The sequence below is a fragment of the Aethalodelphis obliquidens genome, unplaced genomic scaffold (assembly GCF_003676395.1).
Source record: "Aethalodelphis obliquidens isolate GAN/ISIS:26980383/991018 unplaced genomic scaffold, ASM367639v1 scaffold2, whole genome shotgun sequence".
NCBI lineage: Eukaryota > Metazoa > Chordata > Mammalia > Artiodactyla > Delphinidae > Aethalodelphis > Aethalodelphis obliquidens.
Window position 1 is genome coordinate 42,471,631 of NW_020837946.1, and position 17,243 is coordinate 42,488,873.

At 38.8% G+C, this 17,243-nt stretch overlaps 1 protein-coding gene across 1 annotated transcript in view; it reads right to left on the reverse strand.

The window, feature by feature from the left end:
• NABP1 (nucleic acid binding protein 1) overlaps nt 1-15,408 on the reverse strand; it is a 93,601-nt gene extending 78,193 nt beyond the window's left edge. The window contains exon 1 of the mRNA XM_027125436.1: nt 15,345-15,408. The gene's annotated coding sequence lies outside the window, so the exon portion shown is untranslated. The remainder of the gene's footprint in view (nt 1-15,344) is intronic.
• Nucleotides 15,409-17,243: the final 1,835 nt, after the last annotated feature.

Genomic DNA, 17,243 nt, shown 5'->3' on the forward strand with positions numbered 1-17,243 from the left:
CAGAACAGTTCTTCCATCTACTCAGCTTCCTGTTTTTATCAGAAATATAAACAGGATATACTGCTGGAAGGCAGGTGTTCCCAAATATTACTATTTTCCTTTACTAACTTGTAGCTCCACTACTCCTAAATTCACCTATTTTCTTTTTTGAACAGTGCATTCTTTCAGCTTTATTCAGTGTAGAGAGAGAGAAGTATGTTAATCATTGCATAAAGTAGTCTAGGTTCATCATCGCTTATCCACCAATTTTGAAGTCCAAAGAGGTTGAAAAATGAAAGACTTTTCATAACTCGCTTGGCCTTAAAGCCTGAGCAGACCTGAACTCATTTGGCAACAAAACCGGCCCTGAACTGACTTGAGGCTATTTGTAACCTTCATTGATCGCAATCAGAGTGAATGTTTACACATTTCACCACTGAAATGTCAATTTGTTTTATTAGGGGTGCCGCCCAGACCACACTCAGGGTTTTACCAGTGATATGGTATACTTACTTTTTTACCTATCCAAGGTCCAAAAAAGTCCTAAATTACAAACATTTCTGGACCCCAAGGGTCTCAGATAAGTGATTTCAGATGTGTATCCTTTCTTTTACTCCCCCACCCCAATCCTTTTTTAAAGAGTTATGTGTCAGGTGTTTTCTGACATCTAATACTTCCACTTGGTGAATATCTATGGCCATGTTATACAAACACTTTGTGACTTTAGAAAATTCAAGTGTCACAGTGAATTTTAAACTTTTTAAAATTTTAGCTCTTTTTAAACTTAATTTTTATATGGAAGTCATTACGGTCGTCCCCCACCCCCATCCCCTTGCTGATAGCTTCCTTGTTCATTGATTGTGAGCTACTAAAACATTTGCTCCAGTGGACTTTTTTTTTTCCTCCTTAGGCAGTGTCTAAATATGGGAAATTGCTTTATCAGGCCACTGTTTGGTTGTTTGATTGACTGTTTTGGAATGTGTAAAGCAGTTTATAACTCCGTGTGGGATCAGATTAACCATGATGTGATTAAAATTAAGGAGACCCTGATGAGCCTTAAATTTCTGACTGATCTGGGTTTGTTCAATCTGAATTTTTCTGGATATATTTATGCAAACTCACAGGGTTCATCTTCCCATTCATCTGTCACATTATTTTTCTGGCATACTGGCATGCTCTCCCAACCTTTGGTGTTAAACCATAACGTCTAAATGACCCTTAAATCTGGCTCTTCAGAAATTTTTTAACTGTCACAGAATTATCATGCAACTTAATTCTAAGAGCCAAGGAAAGCTTCCCAAATGAAGGGAAAGGAAAAGCTCTTCTTAAGGCAATTCCTTGCTTTTCTGTGGTAAATCAGTTGCTCTGACAGTAGACTTGCTCAGAGAACATGTACTCAAGTGCTTAAAATAGCAAAGAGTACTTCTCCCTAATGAATCAGATTCTGCAAGGCATTACTAAGTCTTACAGTATTTATATGAGCACTATTTCACTAATCATAACTAGAGCTACATGGTAGGGTTGAAAACATTCTATCACTTACAGTTTTTCAAAAAGGAAATTCCCTAGTGATTAACATATACAGGTGTATGTGCCTGTTATTTTAAAAGCCTTCCATGTGGTTCTAGTATATTTCCACCTTAAAGTAAATTTTCATTCAGAAATAAAACTCAGACTCTTTGCTCCCTGAGTAATTGCTATGTGATGACTGCTTTTCTCCACAAACCAAGTTATTCTTGATGATTCTCAAGTCTGCCCTTTGTCTTTACAGAATACTTGTTGGGCAGGCAATGGGGTTGAGGACCTAGGAATGCGGGAGAAGGATGTGCCAGTGGGCCCTCTGTGGGTTGGTAATAGCTCTCTTTGAGTTGTCATCCTCGTTAGCAAGCATCCGGGGCACCAGCTCCCTTAGCTGCCCTTTCCCAGACAATCCAGGCTGCTTTCTCTCCTGAATCCCTCTGTGGAGTTTCTCTCATCAGCCATTCTTGTGCACAGACCTCACTCTACTGCCAAAAGCTATAAATGGCCTGTCAGGCTTGATGTGCATGGGGCTGTTAACAAATAGGAACTGAAAGCCAGAGAATTATCTCCATGAAGTACCAGGGCTATTTCAGAAAGCAGAAGTGCCAGCTTCATCCTTTTTTTTTTTTTTTTTGCGGTACGCGGGCCTCTCAGTGTTGTGGCCTCTCCCATTGCGGAGCACAGGCTCTGGACGCGCAGGCTCAGCGGCCATGGCTCACGGGCCCAGCCGCTCCACGGCACGTGGGATCGTCCCGGACCGGGGCACGAACCCTTGTTCCCTGCATCGGCAGGTGGACTCTCAACCACTGCGCCACCAGGGAAGCCCCCAGCTTCATCCTGTAGTGATGGTCCTCAAAGGGTAATTAGAGAGTGCAAGAAAAACCCTTAAGAAAATCCAAAAGAATATACTGTGGTTGGGGAATTCTGAAAAGAGAAAACATGCTACAGACTTTTCTGCTGCTTCTCTCTCTTTTTTAAACAGCCACACATCTTGTTGGTGTGCTAAGCACATATTTCACTAAATGGGAACTTCATTCAAATTCTCTCATCTGATAACATTTATTTATTATTCTACTTCCACTTAACCTTTTTCTCAGTAAATATAGCTATAGGATACACGAAATCCATTCGCACTTATTATCCATTGAGCCAGCACAGTGCTTATTAAGACGGAGGAGAAGCCAGTGAATGCTATAGCTGTGGCCGGCCCTCAGGGAGCTTACATTCTGAGGGCCTGAGAGAGGCTGGGAGCAAAACCTTTACAAACAAGTCGCTTATGTGGTGCTGCTGTGAAGGTTTGGCAGTTGCTGGAAAAGAATAAAGATATGTTGGTCTACATTAGGTATTCAGGATCAAGTATCAGAAGGAAAGCCTATAATAGGCTTTGGCATAACCCCAAATTTGAATTGTGGGGGGATAAATGTACTTGGCATCATACTGGAGTGTTTTGGAAGAAAAGTTCTATTAAAAAAAAAAAAAAAGACTCTGGGACTTCCGCATTGTCTAAAATAGTACAAAAGCCACTGGTTGAAAATGAAAATGTTAAAAAAGATTCATAATAAAAGATACATTGTTATTTCTCTGTATTCTTTGAAAAGAATGTAGCCAAAGATACATGTTAAGTAATTAGTCATTTCAGCCACAGTGATCACACCAGTTGCTCATTCACTCAGTGATTATGTAAGGGCTGTGGGTAGAGATTCCATTTTGTCTGACTGTCAGAAGGAAAAGGGCCTTATTTTCATTGGTGGTCCTCATCCTTTCCTCCACTTCCTGGGAACTACAGGTCCCCTCACTTTTAGGTCAACCTACACTCATATCATCTTGGAGGAGATGCCATAGCCTCTCCCTGTGAGCCTCTGCTTGACCAACTTCACTGTTTGGAGATTCTTTCTTACTAGGTTTCTTTCAAAGATCTAGGCCCTGCTTTTGTTCTCTGCTCAGAAGTTACTAATATACACGTTTATGGCTCCACTACGTAACGTTGCTTTGTCCTGAGCCAGCCCGCACTCTGCCAAAGAAGGATTCCCTAATTTAGGAAATCATATCCACTAAACAAACTATCCAGCTCTGCTTTTAATGGCCCTGTGGGCACAGGTTAAATACTTTTGCTAATATAGTTGTCAAGAAATCATGTTTGGAACCTGGACTGAGAAACAGGTGTCAAGATCTACAGCTGTGGCCCTGTACCTCCAGACCAAGATAAGCAGAGCCAAAGAGTTCAACATCTAATCAAGGGTCCACCAGTCTTCCAGTTTTTAAATGAGACTGAGAAAGATAAACAGATTTGGAGAACTGCCTGGACGCTACTCTTGAATAACTACATCTCCCCTTTTAATTATTTATAACAGATAGATATAAATATAAATGAATCTCAAGCAAGCAAGGGAAATATCATCGCAAGTTCACTGGAAAGCACTCGAGCTGTGGAGTTTCTGGGGGATGCTGGACCAGAGATGAGAGTCCTCAGAGGCCAGTGAGCAGGCCAGGCCAGCAGAGCCACCTGACCCATTCAGGGCAGTATACAGACTATTAGTGGACACTAAGGAACTGGCCCCGTTCAGTATAGCCTCCCCAGAGGACACTGGCCAGACATATTTACATGAGTAGTTCAGGCCAGTAGAGGACCTCAGTACAAAAAAGTTGGTTTTGCCTATAATATTTATTGATATATCTCAGTAGCACTCACTTCTAACTTGTTATTACTAATACGTTTGCAAGTCTCCCCAGCCTACTAGCTTCCACCTACAAGTTATTATCTTCTGAATTTTAACCAACTATTCCAAATCAGACTTCTTCATTCTAGCAAAAATTTCAAGATGTTTATGCCATTTTTTTTTCTTAGCACAGTAACACCAGATCTGCCTACATGGGTATCTACAACAGTTACATGCAGTAGGCAGAGCCCACTCCCTGCCTAATTCTGTGAGTTTCATCACCTGATGGCCCAGAGGGCCCAGAGGCCCATACAAAAGCATCCACTGCCAGAATGCTTTGTGTATGCCCTTCCCGTTCTTCTCCACGCACATATACTTCTGTATGTGTGGCACTGCTATCTGTAAAGTAAAAGACTGGAAGCTCAATATCCACGATTAGGGACATCTTCACTTATACTGTATGATAGCCAATTGCTGGGGTATTTTGCAGCTATTTCAATGATCTTTATAATAATATGTAGCAATGTGGGAAAAGAATTCAAATGTACATTTAACCGAAAAGGTAAGGATACAAAATGATTTGTATACTTTAATACAATTTATATAAAAATAAATGCACATGGGAGGAACAGGGACTGAAAGGACACATACAAACCTGATTAATAGTTCACGTTCTAGGTTAGTGTGATTATGGATAATTTCCTTATGTTCAAAAATTTCATAGTGTTGATACATTGTTTTTACACAAAATTATATTATACACATACACATACGTACTTCTTCCAAGACAAAGATTAGGACTTTGATAGGTCTTGGATTTTAATATTATCAGTTACAAATAGAAGTAAAAGAAGTTCTTATTCAAACTGGTTTAACCTAAGGGAATTTACTAGGATATAACATTGGAAAGTTCAGAGATTGGACCACCCTCAGGGTGAGCTGTTCCAGAGATTCATGAGGTCCTCAGTGCTGGGGTTCCATTTCTCTTGACTCTGCCTTGCTGCATATATCAGCCTTTTTGTCACACTTCTTCCCTTGTGACAGAAAAAAGGTTGCAGCAGCCCCATATTAGAGAAAGAGCAAGGTCAACTCTTCTCCAAACCATCAATCAACAGTCTTCTGATTGGACCAATATGGACCAATCGCTGAGACCAGGGGACTGCTACACTGGCTTACGGTTAAATTATGCCATCTGCACACCAGTCTATGGTAAGCTGGTTACAGTTCGCAAAGATTTGCTGCCCCTACCTGTGAGCGGATTATACTCCCCCACCTTGCTGACATCAAGTTTGGCCATAACTTGCTCTGGACATTGAAATACAAATTATCAATGTTCAAAACCAAAATGTGACATAGCTGTTTAATGCTGCAGCTGGCTGCACTGAAACCATTCTGTTTCTCTGCCAAGTAGAAGGGTTCAGAGCCACTGTGTGGTTCACAATATTCTCTTTCCCCTCTGCTGCAACTTCTGGCAATATTCCAAACAGAGGTTTCACTGTCAGCGGGGTTAGAGAATGAAGATGAAACTCAGTAGAGCCACAAAAAAACCAAGGTGCATGTTTAGCATGAGCTGCACCTTTTTAATTATAAGCTGCTGAGATTTGGGGGTTGTTTGTTATTAAACATAACCTAGCCTATCCTGACTGGGCTTGGGTCCTGGCTTGGCCATTTGCAAGTTACGTGGCCTTGGGCAAGTTATTTCACTTACCTATACTTATTTTCCTTATTGTAAAATAGAGATTGTATGCAAACTCAAAAATGACAACTATTATTATTTGTTGATAATAAGAATTATAATTCTTACTCCAATGGGGGATTTTCTTCTAATTTACCTCAGTGATTTTCAGTGGGGAAAAAAGTGCTGTTATCTGAAAGAGGAGGTATATTGTATTCCTTTTTCCAAAGGCAAAGTTACAGACCCAAAGTCTCAATATATACACTGATCACCTGTAGATAGAACAAGAAATTCTTTCTCAAATATAGAAATGTTAGCTCCTTGGAATGCTCTTATTTTTTTAAGGAATAAAAAAAGATTAACCCAAAATTTCATATGGGAAAAATGCTTTTTCATATTCAATACCAAAATGTGATATAACTATTCAACAGTACAGTTGGCTTCACTGAAGTAATTTTGTTCCTTCTCTGAGTTATCAATTATTGAAGATAGTCAGGTAACAGATATTGAAATAAATGATTTTTCTATTCCATTGTGAAAACTCTTGTGTTCCCTGCACCCCTTCCCACAAAGTGATGCATTCTTTTGTGTGTATGAGACAGAGAGAGATTATAGTCAGAGGAATGCAGTTTAAAAGTAAAATGTCTACTTTTGTTTTTAATTGAGATTGTAATTATATCTAGACTTGAATCTAAGTTGACAATTTTGTAATCAATAATTATTTTACATTATGGAACACATTTTCCATCTCAGACATTCATCACTGACATCTAGCATGTTCTTTTCAGATAGTGTAGGTTTTATCTTGCTTAGTTTTCTGGTAACCAGTAATTATGATATGAAGCAATTATTTGTCCTTTTAGATAAAAAGTGTGCTCTGAAAAATGTAGTGTGAACTAAATCATGGTTTAAAGGTATTAGAGCAGTAATTCCCACACACTGCTATGCAACAAAACTACCGGAAACTTTACACACACACACACACACACACACACACACACACACACACTCTCACATTTCTGGGCCCTACTCAAAGACTTGTGAATTACAATCTTTGAAAGTAGGGCCCAAATTTTTTTATTTAAAAAAGCTTCTCAGACACCCAGATCTTGGTTTTTAAATATTATTCCCCACCAAAAGAAACCAAGGATCCTTGGTGAAGTGGCTGATTCTAGGGCCAAGGTAGAAAAGCTTGATGAGCTTAGAACATTTAAGATGAGCTTAGAACATTTTCTTGTGCCAGAAAGAAAATTGCTCAAGGAATGGTGGGGATCATGTCCAAGGACACAGAAGCCTACTTAATGGGGCTCTTGTTGGCCACCTTTGGGAAATTTTGAGCATGAAAATAAAATAATAACAATAATATATTATAACCCATTAATAAAATAAGTCTATATTGAAATGAAAAAGGAAGGAAGGAAGGAGGAAGGGAAGGAAGGAAAGGCTCTTACAATAGAATGCCAACTAATAAATGTAGAAGGAATAATGCAATTAGAAAATCTCTAGTTGGGCAAGAATCACCAAGAGATGCTAAAACCAATGGGTGAGAGTTTGGTGAGGAATAGAATGTTTACATTGTCTCAAGTACCTCCCCATTAATTACTTGTTAATGAAAAAAGAAAAATAGTAACTTTACAGTGAAAAAGCCTGGCATGTGCCCCCTGTACTGGCTTAAATGGTGGCCCCCAAAAGACAGATCCACATCCTAACACCCAGGATTAGGAGGTTACGTGAATGTGACCTTCTTTGGAAAAAGGGTCTTTGCACATATAATTAAGTTAAAGATCTCAAGATGAAATCATCTTGGATTACTCAGGCCCTAAATCCAACGACAAGTGTCCTTATAAGAGACCAGAAGCGGAGAAGGCAGGGATAGAGAAGGAAAAGAAAGCCATGTGAAGATAGAGGCAGAGATTGGCATGAGGCAGCCGTGAGAAATGCTGACAGCCACCAGAAGTCGGAAGATGCAAGGGAAGATTATACCCTAGACCCTCCAGAAGGAGGGCAGCCCTGATGACACCTTGATTTTGGACTCTGGCCTCCATACTGTGAGAGAAAACTTTTCTGTTGTTTTAAACACCCAATTTGTGATAATTTGTTATGGTGGCCCTAGGAAACTAAGACACCACCTTAACAAAATGACTGGTTAACATCACCAATAAAGGGATTAACCTGCATCATGTGGTTCCTAATGAGATGCACTGAGAAGTTCACAGCATTACTCTCATAATGTTTCTGCCAAAATTGCACAACCTGAATCTAATCACGAGGACACATCAGACACAATCAAATTGAGAGCCGTTCTACCAAAAAAAGTAGTCTGTACTCCTGAAAAATATTGAGGTTATAAAAACCAATGAAAGGCTGAGAAACTTCTCTAGATTAAAGGAAACTAAGAAATATGATAACAAACTACAGTATGTGTCCTTCACTGGAGTCTGGACTGTGAAAAAAATAGTCATGTTGGGGGATAATTGGCAAAACTTGCATATGGACTGTGGATTGATTAATATTAATATTGTATTAATCTTAAAGTTCCTGTTTTTGTTACTCATACTGTGATTATGTAAGAGAATATCCTTATTCCTAGGAAATACACACTTAACATTAAGGGGTAAGAGGGCATCCTCCTGAAACTTATTCCCAAATGATTCAGAAAAAAGCATCTATGCATATATGTAGAAAAAGAATGAAAAAGCACATCTGGCATATATTAACAAGCGGGACATGAGAGTTCTTTGTACTGTAATTGCAGTTTGTCAGTAATTTTAAAATTATTTCAAAACAAGATGTTAAAAAAACTTACTAGATTATTATAATATGTAACAAGGTATGAAAACTACTGCCTTAAAACTCACTCTTTAAGGCAGTAGTTCTCATCTGGGTGATTTTACCTCCCAGAAAACATATAGAAATGTCTGAAGACATGTTTGATCATTGATGACTGCACAGGGTGGGGAGGGGGGAGTGGATCTGGAGAGGCACTACTGGCATCTAGTGTGTATAGAGGCTGGGGAAGCTACTAAAGTGGTCAAGTGCACAGGACAGCCACTCACAACAAATAATTTTCTAGCCTAAAACATCAATAGTGCTACTATTAAAAAACCTTGCTTTAAGGAAATTATACATCTTCAGTAATATAACCAGATTCTAAATGCTTATGGGAAATAGCACCAAATTTGAATATGAGCTTAGAATAGAGCAAAATTTTATATCAACAAAGGATTCCCATTTTATAGGTAAAAATATGTTTGCATTTCAAGACTCGGAAATCACATACAGAAATGCGTACAACTGCATGTCACATCATACATCAAACAAGAGCAGTGGGGGAATAAAGAACCATAGACGTTCAGTTCGTTCATTTTAACATCAACCAAGTAGCTTTCATAATATTGGACAATAAGTCCACTGAAAATGTGATTTCAAGGCGTTAGAACAGCTTGGCGAAAAAGATAAATAGATTTTTCTCAAACTTATGACTATACTCATAAAGCAGTAAAAATATATTACATTTACTGGTTACCTGGGGTAATCTATATCACTGCTTTCTAAATCTAATGAGATTTCCAGTTTCTATATGTTTAGCATAGGAGAGCTACACAAACATCACCGTAATTAATGAATGATGAATCCCACAGTATTAGTCAGATTTCCACATAATAAAGAATCCACAAACCTCAACGACTCTTAACAGCAAACATTCATTTCTCACTCATGGGTCTGTGCACTGACTGAGTTGACTCTGCTTCAAGATCAGGTACGTTCTGTGAGTCTCTCACTCTGGGCCCAATAGTTACCTAGACAGATGGCTGCTACCTCATGGCAGATCACAGACACTCAAGAATCCAGGCCAAACTCTGCAAGCACCTATAAAGCCTCGCTCACATTACATCTGCTAATATTCCGTTGGCCAAAGCATACCATGACCAAGCCTAAAACATTGGGGCAGGGGTGTATGGGTCTACTTTACTGAGAGACATTGCAATGTCATGGGCACAAAGATATGATGTATAATCCTATTACAAAAGCAGCAGAAGGCTTCCCTGGTGGCGCAGTGGTTGAGAGTCTGCCTGCCGATGCAGGGGACACGGGTTCGTGTCCCTTTCCGGGAAGATCCCAAATGCCGCGGAGCGGCTGGGCCCGTGAACCATGGCCACTGAGCCTGCATGTCCGGAGCCTGTGCTCCGCAACGGGAGAGGCCACAACAGTGAGAGGCCCACGTACCGCAAAAAAAAAAAAAAAAGCAGCAGAGAAGAATTGAGAAAATCAATGCAATCTACCATACTATTAAAGGCACTCTACAATAGCAGATATTTTTAAAAGAACTGATGCTACTTACACACATAATGTTAACTCAGGGGCTGGCAAACTTTTTCTGTGAAAACCAGCTAGTAAATATTTGGGGCTTTGTGGGGACATATAGTCTTTGTTACAACTCTGATATAGTGTGAAAGCAGCCACAGAAAATACATAAACAAACAAGTGTGTCTGCGTTCCAGTAAAACTTTGTGTATGGATACAAATTTGAATTTCACATAACTTTCACATGTCACAAAATGTTACTCTTCTTTTGATTTTTTTTTTAATCATTCAAAAATGTAACAGCTATTTTTAGCACTTGGGCTGTACAAAAGTAGGTAGTTGGTCAGATCTGACCCACCAGGCCATTGTTTGATGACGCCTGTATTAGCCCCTTAACCAGCAAAGTCCTTAGCATTTATTGGTCATAGAAGACTGTATAAGAGAAAGAAAAGGCAAAAACCAAGGAGTTTATACAGTTGAGGATGTAAAATACATACATGTGAAAACTATTTAGTAATATTTGAAAAATAATATATAGGAATGAAAGTCCAAAGTCATGAATGTTAGGAGATATGGCGCCAAGTTATTAAGGTTTAATATATTAGGACAATTCCTTAAAAAAGTTTTATGGATGAGGACATGATTCACTGAACCATTACCCCATTCTTTCTTCATACACTGAGAAAGAAAATTTTTAGAAATAATACGTAAGCCTACAGTCTATTTTATTTTATGAATTTTTCCTTTTATACAACATTTAAATAAAACATTACTTTTAAAATTGTTAGTATTGCAAAAGTAATTCATACAATACAAAAATGTTGAAAATAGAAAGTGGAAGTCAGCCTATAGTCCCACCACCTACAGGTATCCTCTGTTAACAGCATGGTATGTAATTCTAGAGCTTTTTCTATACATACATGTATGTGTTTTATTGTTATTTATTAAAATTTTATACCTAGTATTTAGCAATTTGCTTTTTTCACATTTAGCAGTATATCCTAAACATTTTTCCGTGTCAATATGAGTAGTTTTACCTCATTTAATTGTTGCACAGTATTCTGTAGCATAGAACAGCTTATTGATGTGCATTTAGGTTGTTTCCAATTTTCCCCCTATTATATGTAATGTTGTGATAAACATCCTAAATCTTTACCTAAATTAACCATTTATTTTTAAGGAAAAAAATATCTACAAGTGGAATTTCTGGGTCAAAGCATAGAAATAACTGTCTTCAAAATGTTTTTCTTCTCAATGTTATCTGATATTAAATCTGGTATTAAAATCAAGAGTGTTAATGGTAAGCTGTTGGTTGGGGATATGAGGATTTGAGATACTGACCACATATAACATGAGAATATAGTAATATGTGTGGTTTTTGTATGTATTTGAACAGGGTGGATAAGGGAGAGAGAGAAGCAGAAGGGAAGAGAGAGGAAAGAGAAGGGAGAAGAAATTTAATGTGAGAATCATCCAAATCCAATGTAAAATGATACCAGGTATTATATAAGAATTACTGGTTGTACTAGGAAAACCCTTTGTGAATAGCCAGGTATACTCATACTGATTTGTAAATGAAAAAAAAAAAAACTGTTCAAATCCTAGGTAGTAATTTTCATAAGATATACTAATGTACCGCTAGTAAATTATTGGGCCTAAGAATTTTTAACTACAATCTATTAACTTTATTCCTTTTTCTCAATAAATCACTAAGGGTGGTTCTCAACAGGAGTCTGTGGGTGTTACAGTTATCTACTGCTGTGTAACAAATCACTCCAAAACTTTGTAGCTTAGAACAACATTTTGTTATTATTACTTATGGTTCTGTGGGTCAGCTGTGCTCAGGTGGGCAGTTCCATCTGGGTGTCTCTCATGCAACTGCAATCTGATGTTGGCTGGGGCTGACTCATCTGATAGCTCAACTGGGCTGAGTGTCCAACGTGGTTCCCCCGTAGGACTGGCAATTGGTAGTAGTTGTTGGCTATGAGCTCAGTTGAATGTGCTAACCTGAGTGGCCACATGTGGCCTCTCCTTGTAGTTTGTGACCCTTACCACATGGTGGCTATGCTAGGGGGTGGAGTGTCCTGAGAGTGAGTGAACACTCCCAGGAGTGAGTGTTCCAAAAGTCCCGGGGAAAAGCTGCAAGACTCCCAATGATCTAACCTTGGAAGTCCCAGAATATTTCTTCCACTGCATTCTTTTGTTTCAGCAAATCACTCAAGCCTTCACAGAAGCAAGGGGCGATGCATTAGACTCTACTTTTTGATGGGAGAGCAGCAAGTTACACTGCAGAAGTGCACGTGGGATGGAAGTTATTATTATGGCCATCTCTGGAAAATGCAATCTGCCACAATGGGGAGTTGGCAGGAACGCTCGGAAATTGTGGACTAATTTTTCACATGTTTACATCTTTCTCTGAAGAGAATCTTGAATATTCATAAGATTCTCAAAGGAATCTGACCAAAAAAAAGAAAAGAAAAGAAAAAGTAGAAACAATCACTGATCTAGGTAGATTATGGTCTATTACATAATTAAGTTTATTCTATACCCTAATATTCCTTTTAAGGATATTTAATCTCTACCACTATCTTGGAACTGTTTAGCATCTAGCTGTGATTCACTAAGAAACTCATCCAATTAAATAAAATCTTTAAAAACAAGTCCGGATAATTCCAACAGTGTGAATGACCATAAGTTCAATGAAACTGGATAAATACACACACACTCCTGTACATGTATAAAAACACGCTCTGAATTTTAAACAGAGGGGGCTGATTAAATGGGGTTTGTATTTTGGATCACTGTTCCCACTAGATCTACCTATATTTGACACTTAAAGAGAGAACTCTAATCGACTATTAATATTCTACACACTGTTCAGGGGAAATTTCTTTTTAGAACCCTGCAACACAGTCCTGCACAGTGCACAATGATTTATTCATTGAGCATGAGATTTGATTGCTTTTATCTCAACATATGTAATTATAACTTATTGATCACAAAATTATCTGGTTTTTATTACAGCATTTGACTCTGTGATCTCTCCCCCCAATCCATGATGGCCTCAGAGAAACTCCATTTTGAGTAAGAACTATTTATGTCTGTTTATGCCCCTATACTTGCTATTAGTTTCATGAACTTGTCCCCTCTGGATTTTGATGGAGGTAGGAAGGGGAGGGCAGAGAATTTGGGAGGGGGTGCAGGAATCACCCGCCAGCCATAGTCTTCACTAGAGGTTAGCAGAAGCACAACACCAGTCAAAAAATCAACCACAGTCCTTTGCTTAAATATCAATATATATGCAAATTCAAGGTATAGAATTAACTAACATAAGGGAATTTTGCTGCTGCTGCTGTTTAAGTTGATATGTCTCTTAAGTCTCTTTTTTGTCTGGCACATTCATCCCCCCCATCACCCTGTTCTCAAGAATTGACTTCGTGAAGAGACGGGGTCAATTGTTCCATAACATTCCACATTTTGCTGATTCTTTTCAACTTGTTTCCTATTACCTATGTTTCTGTAACTGGAAATTAGCTATAAAGACTTGATTAGATTCAGTGTTAACATTTTTGGCACAGATACTTCACAGGTGGTCCTGTGAATCAATACTTCATGTGAAACCACATGAGGAAGTACATAATACCTCTTTGTCCTCCTTTTAAAGATGCCGATTGATCGGTAGTTGTAAAGTTATAAGGTGACCTTTTGGCTCCCTTGGAATATCCAGTTCCTCATTAATATTTAGTTTCTTAGTTTTAGCATCCATAAATGTTTATTGCCTGAATCAATTATTTCATTAGATGTTACAGAATGGTGAATTATTCTATCATTCCTTCTACATTTGTTACTTAAAATACTTCTGTAAGAAAACATTCTCTCATCCACTGGGGCTATTTTGTAACTTGCAAATAGATTTTCACAGGAAAGGCAGATCAAGACAATTTTTTTCCCTTTAAATACTAATTTTCAGAGTACAGAGTTGACTACCTCTAATAATGACAAATGAGTTGTTGCTTTGGCTTTCTCTTTTGAGTATCATAAATTCATGCATATTTATTTAATCAGTGTGTTTCAATCAATTGCTGTCATCTTCCGTTTGATGGTAAAATTGTCCACCTTTAGCCAATGGACAGCTTCCTTGCTTTCTAGAATAACAAGATGATCAAGTCTCGGCTTGTCGTTTGCCATTCCACATCTGGAATCAGCAATTTCTTCAAGAATCACTGGTTCCTTTCAGTAGGAAACAGTATTCAGAGACCAGATTTTGGGTGCTAACATTGTCATTATTACTGAGTTGTCATTGCTGCTAGATCTGTTCAGTGGACAGAGCTGGGGTATTTTAACATTTTGAATTTTAAAACATTTCAAAATTTTAAACATTTAAAAAAACATAATCACTTACTCATAACCATAATAACTTCAAAATAATACCAATAAAATATAGTATAATGAACTATATCAGTATTACTACTAACATCAAGACAATAATGAAAGTGAAGATTGCTTTGTATTTTTATTGGACCATATTCCACTAACATCCTGTGTTCTAAAATACCTAATGGGCATGTAAGTTTAGGCCAAAGCTTTTCCCTTGAGGAAGAGGAAAGTTCTGGCAAGGATAATGGCCAGAATGACCTCAGTTATCTCATCTCCCCGGCTGAGTCCTGAGAAGGGAGGAGAGGAGAAAAGGCCCAAGGTGAGTAGAGGGTGGGGATGCATTAGCCTCTTGATAGGCATAGCCATAGCTCTGAGTCCCACCCTCCAGGACTGCTGGCAGCAGAGGAGATATGCCCCAAGCAGCACTGAACAAAGACAGATGTAATACGAGACGTATGTTTATCTGTGCACAGTGTCTGTGCCAAGACTGCAAGCACCAGATAGCCAGACACTTCACTGAAGTGATAGAAACATTTCATAGTAGTTTGTCATTTCAAAAGAATAAATTGTATGAATGAAAATTATATAGTGCCCTCCCAGCCCCTACATCATCCAAAACACTTCATTGGACAGCATGTGGCGCCAGCCTGACATTTTTGGGTGCATCACAAGGCTTGTTGCTATTATTTATCTTGCTCTTATCATGTTGGCATTTAAGCACCTTATCTCTGCCCTTGAGAGAAAAGATCCCATTTCTTTGGGCTGTGTTTTTTAACCAGTGATTCAGGGGCACCGATACACTTGCTCGTTTAATTTTGAGCTGTACTCACATTTCTGCTGGGAGGCAACAACAAGGAAGAAACAGGTGAGGTTGGTAGCCCTCAGGGAGGCAGCAGGTGGGAGGAGAGTGATCTGGAAGGAAAGCAAGGAAAGGCTTTGGTTCTTTTGGTAAACTGAAATCTGTTTTTTTCTCCCTGTGAGACACCACCAACTGTCTCACTTTCTTCCCTTCTCACATTTTCCGCTTTTGTTTTCCCCAAACCCATCTTTACAAGCACAGAAAGGGGGAGTGACTTGCTTAGGTCCCATTCTCTATTTCCATGCTAATTAACTAGGTCTCCCTCACCCCCACCCCTGAGGAAAGACTCCAGCTCCTGTCACCTCCCACAGTCTTCTTATCATCTTGGAAATTTGCTTAGTTCAATCCATGAACATGAATTACTGGGAGCAATTTGGCCACTCTGTTTCTTATTCTTCTAGCCCTTTCCTTAATCCTTTACATTTGCAAAATATTTGCTTAAAGCAATAGTGTCAGTCATTAATGTTCACATGGGATGTTCAGCATCCCATAGAGAGCTTGCTCGAAATACCAGGTCTTCTACCCTGTATTTACATTCTGATCTAATAAGATCAGATCTCATAGTGGCGCCCTAGTGATACTGACAAAGGAAGTGCAAGGTTCGAACTTTCAGGAAAAATGGTTTAAACGTATGCGTATGCGGAGTGGAGGAAACAAAGGATAGCCCTCACATTCTGTCTGTACTCTCATTCCACTGGGGAAGACTCAGAGGGATATGGGAAATTTGCCCATGCCTCATACAATGGAATACTAGTCAGCAATTAAAAGGAACTAATTGCTGATACACATAAGAGGTATGAATCTCAAAAGTACTGTATTCAGTGAAAGAAGCCAGACACAAGAGTGCATGTGATAGAAATCAGATCAGTGGTTATTTATGGGAGGGAAGGAGATTGATTGGGAAGTGATCTGAGGCGATTTTCCTGGTGATGGAAATGTCTGTCTTGATTGACAAGGATGTGCATTACAGGAGTACATGCCTTGTCATAATCTACATGAACATTTATGATCTGTGCTTTTCATTGTATGCAAATTATATCTTAAATTTTTTAACTTGAGTATACCTATTTTGGGTAATAATAAAATTTTTTACCAATCTTTTTTTACCAATTTATATGCAAAAGTCAAAAAAAGAAAACTTTTGAGATAGAAGATGATTTAACACAGTGCTTCAAACATGGTGTGCACTTAATAAAAATGTATTGACGACTAATAGCCATGCAAGAGTGGTTCATTGCAAGAGTTTGTTTATAAGATGCCTGCTTTCAGCCCAGCAATATGTTTAAATTCAGCATTGTATACAAGATTCAAATTTCCTAACCCTATAAAATTATTTTTAGTAATCCTCCATCCCATCAATCTGGTTAAACAGCCTTTTCATGCAAGTATAATAAATAAAATCAATACCTTTTATTACTTCACCACCAGAAACTCTTGGTACACCCAGATTCAAAGGCATAAGGCTGTCTGCAAGGCTGATCCAACCTTCAGGGAGTATTTTACAAGGAAAGCATACCGGTACAATTTTGTATGAATAAGGAAAGCTATCCTTAAATCCTAAAAAGGATTTTTTTTTAATAAATTATTTATTTTTGGCTGTGTTGGGTCTTCGTTGCTGCGCGCAGGCTTCCCCTAGTTGCAGCGAGCGGGGCTACTCTTAATTGTGGTGCGCAGGCTTCTCACTGCGGGGGCTTCTCTTTTGTGGAGCACGGGCTCCAGGCGCACGGGCTCAGTAGTTGTGGCTTGCGGGCTCCAGAGCACAGGCTCAGTAGTCGTGGTGCACGGGCCTAGCCGCTTCGCGGCATGTGGGATCTTCCCAGACCAGGGCTCAAACCCGTGTCCCCTGCATTGGCAGGCGGACTCTTAACCA